The sequence below is a fragment of the Acomys minous genome (assembly GCF_964271855.1).
Source record: "Acomys minous genome assembly, chromosome: 1".
NCBI lineage: Eukaryota > Metazoa > Chordata > Mammalia > Rodentia > Muridae > Acomys > Acomys minous.
The window spans coordinates 48,783,803-48,788,162 of NC_140483.1; positions in this window are offsets into that span (position 1 = coordinate 48,783,803).

Genomic DNA, 4,360 nt, shown 5'->3' on the forward strand with positions numbered 1-4,360 from the left:
AAGAATTAAAAATGGTTGAGACTTGTAGAAACAGGTGTGACTAAACAGAATGAAAAACATGAAGTTTTAAATTGTACAAAAATAGTAAATTGGAATGTTTATTCTTCTTTTTCATGTTTTCTGGTTACTACTGTATAAATATGTACTGAAAACATAATATTCATTAAGTTCTGGGAAAACAAAACAAAACAAAAATATCGCAAAAGCAAACAAATGCTAGGCAGTGGTGGTGCCCACCTTTAATCTTAGCACTTGGAGGTCAGAGGCAAGGGGATCTGTGTGAGTTCAAGGCCAGCCTTGTTTACAGAGCAAGTTCCAGAGCAGCCATGACCACACAGAGAAACCGAAAAACTAACCAACCAACAAATGAAACTTGACCCAAATAGTTTTCACTCTATATACCAAGTTTTTGCTATCTATATGTACATGATAATGGTAATTACTAATTAGTTTATTGGGAAGTTTAGTTAGATTAATGCATATAAACCCTCCCATAAATGGTAGCAATTAAGCCAGGCATGATGGTGTACACCTGTAATCCTAGCACTTGGGAGGCAGAGGCAAGCAGTTCTCTGTGAGTCCCAGACCAACCTGGTCTACAAAGCAAGTCCAGGACAGCCAGGACTACAAGAGAAACCCTATGTCAAAAAACCAAAAAAGAAAAAAAAAAAGTAGGAATTGCTATAACCAGAGGAGGAAATAGCACAAGCCATCAGCATACTTCACATGCAGCTGTAGTTCAAACTGCACATTAGGGGAAATTCACAGAGCATATTGAGTTGCAGGATTAGTGAGCATCCGGATCATTTTCCATAGTCACAAATAAAAGTGTCTTAGAAAGACTTCTGAAAATATACATGTAAATGACCAGATCAAGTAGAAATGTATTATGGTGCTCTTCATAAGAAGGGAAAACAAAATTGGAAGGAAATTGATACACACAAAACAAAGGGAACAGCAGATTTGTAGCTAACTTTGAGTGTGAGAGAAGTATTCAGAATAGGACTCCATTCTGGTAAAATGCAAGTGCCTTTGAGTATTGTCTAACCATGTGATCTGGGTAAGGCTTCACATTGGTCAAAAGTAGCTTACTATGGTGTAATCAGTCCTATCCTGAGATCAGCTGGTTAAATTTGGCTAATACCCCAGAAGAAGGGACCTCCTGAGGCTGAGAAGCTTCTGTAAGGCAAGAGACACTGTCAACAGAACAAAGCAACAGCCTATAGACTGAGAAAAGATCTTCACCAACCCTTCATCTGACAAAGGTCTAATATCCAAAATATATAAAGAACTCAAGAAATTAAACTCCACCAAACCAAATAACCCATTTAAGAAATGGGACTCAGAACTAAACAGAATTCTCTACAGAGGAATATTAAATGGCTGAAAAACACTTAAAGAAATGCTGAGAGTCGTTAGTCATCAGAGAAATGCAAATCAAAACGACACTGAGATTCCATCTTACACCCATCAGAATGGCTAAAATAAAAAGTTCAAGTGACACCACATGCTGGCAAGGATGTGGAGAAAGAGGAACACAACCTTCACTGCTGGTGGTAATGCAAACTGGTACAACCACTTTGGAAATCTATCTGGCCTTTTCTCAGAAAACTGGGAATAGGGCTTCCTCTAGACCCAGCTATTCCACTCCTTGGAATATACTCAGAAAATGCTCCACCACACAACAGGGATATATGCTCAACCATGTTCACAGCAGCCTTATTCATAATAACCAGAACATGGAAACAGCCTAAGTGTCCCACAGTAGAATGGATAAAGAAACTGTGGTACATTTACACTATGGAATACTACTCAGCTATTAAAAACAAGGAATTCCCAAAATTTGTGGACAAATGGATTGAACGAGAAATGATCATAATGAATGAGTTAACCCAGAAGCAGAAAGAGTCAAATGGTATATACTCACTTATATCTGCATACTAGCCCAAGGGGCATGTCCCATGAAAGTCTTCACTTACCAGGAAAGTGGGTCAGAGGGCAGGTCATCCTATTGGGACTTTAGATGAGAAAAGCATGGGAGAATGGGGAAATAGAAGGATCCAGAGGGTCCTGGAAACCTACAAGAACATTATGATGGATGGATCTGGGACTTTGGGTCCTGTGGGAAGGTTGTAAGCTTTGTCACAGGTGAAAGCAGTCTTGGCTGGCTTTGCCCTTGGACACAACACAGATACTCTCTGAGATTAACCTTGAGATAGACTGGGTGGAGCCATCCTGGTCCTGGAATTCAGGAAGGGGACCAAGGGCCTCCACCTGGACTATTGTGTTTCTAATTAACTCTCAATGGGAGGTGGAGACCACCCCTTGCATGTGAGAGACAGGCAGGGAGAGAGGAGAGAGGGGCCGCAGGTTCAGACCAGGCTTGAGTGCACATGGATGGGGAAGAGGATCAGTATACACACTGGACCAGTGCACAGGCCAGAGATACCCAGGGACCCGTCCTGTGGAACGGATACTGGAAGGTTCACTCTTGTTTCCCTTTAACCTTTTTTTTCTTTTGTGAAAGCTAGTTGGTTTGTATAATGAAGTTTAATTGTTAAGAAACAGAGCCAACAGGGTCCTGCTCAAACTATGACACCAGCCAAGGACAATACGGGAAGTAAACTTCGAACCCCTACCCAGATCTCGCTAATGGACAGGACATTACCCAAAGTTGAGTGGAGAGTGGGGACTGACTGTCACACAAACTCTGGTGCCCCATTTTTTACCTTGTCTCCTTCCTGGAGAGGCCTGGTGGCACTCAGAGGAAGGATAGCAGCCAACCAAGAAGACTTGATACCCTATGAGCATATATGGGGGAGGAAGTCCCCTTCAGTCACAGAGATAGGGGAGGGGAGTAGGGGAAAAGGGGGAGGGAGGGAAGAATGGGAGGATGCAAGGGATGGGCTAACAATTGAGATATAATATGAATAAATTAATAAAATATTAAAAAACGAAGAAAGCACCTGTGAAGGTCATCATGAAGGAGCTTAGTGATTTACTGAGAGAATTTTAGCTACAGAACAAGGCTACTTCAACTTTTTACTCATCTGAGCTTCTTGCCCAAGCAACCTTTATGTAACCCAGGCATTTAGGTTTATAAACCAGACAAACAAACCAAACACTATTTGATAGTGTCTCATAAGAACATTCCTGTTAAAAATAATTACTCTTACTTATAATTTACCTTTTTAGAGATGAAAGAGAATGTTACACCAATGGAAATGAATATATTTCTTTATTTTTAAGTGAATTAAATATTTTTTAATATCTGATGATTCTGGCAGAACATCTTTAACAATTTCCAGAGTTAACTTGAGTTTTGGATTCATAGTTGGCAACAAGGAGGAAACTATTTCACATGAAAATGTACAAGAAAATAGCAGATGGGCTTAGAGACATTTCAGAACTTGGGAACATTATTTCATAATCCAAAGCCAAAGTCTCTTTAATAGAGGTGATAAAACTCAAATAAGCAACTCAAACAGTAATTTTCTACAGTTATTAAAAGCATTTACAATTTGTTGGGATAATGATGTATATAGAGCTCAGAGACCAACTTGTGGCATTGTTACTGTCCTTCTGTGCAGGTTGGGAGGTAGGTACTTTTATCCATTGATCCAGTTTGACTACTTTCAAACTACAACATTAAGATCAAACATTATGATACAATACAAACCAGAGTTATACTAATTAGATATTAATATTTATGTTTCTGGAAATTCTGAAAAGTATTAAAAATATTTGTTTTCCATAATTAAGTTGATATGTTTCTGTAAAAGTAGAAAACTTCTTTAACGGGAGAAGAAAAATTCCTAGCATGCAAGTCTTTAGTCTGAGATGAGATGTTTCAGGTAGTGCTCAGTGGTATTGCTTGCTGTGCATTCAGAACCAAAGCAGTGGTTGTTTGATACAACATGGAAGAGCATGGTCCGAAGCAAAGGAGTCATTGAACATCGTAGTTTGAATCAGTTTTTAAGTTACTGAATTTTTAGGAGTATTTTGCTGTTGCTATTATTTTCTTTTTAAATCTGGCAATTTCAGTCACTGTGAGTCAGGACCCACCGTTCAAAAAGCTGTCTGATGATCACTCTTGATGGTCACCTTCACTAGATTTAGATATGATATCAACTAAGAGACAAGCCTCTGGGAACACATGTGAAAAATTACCTGGATTAAATTTATCTTCAGAAATGGATGTAAGGAACTTTACTTACATCCTTATGTGGAGTAGGAATCCCTACCCTGAATGTGAACCATGCTTTCCTGCTATTACACAGATGTAAAGTCTCTCTGTGAGTTCATCTACCAAGTTTCTTAGTTCATTTACCATACTGATGCAGCCAATAATGTTTCTGCT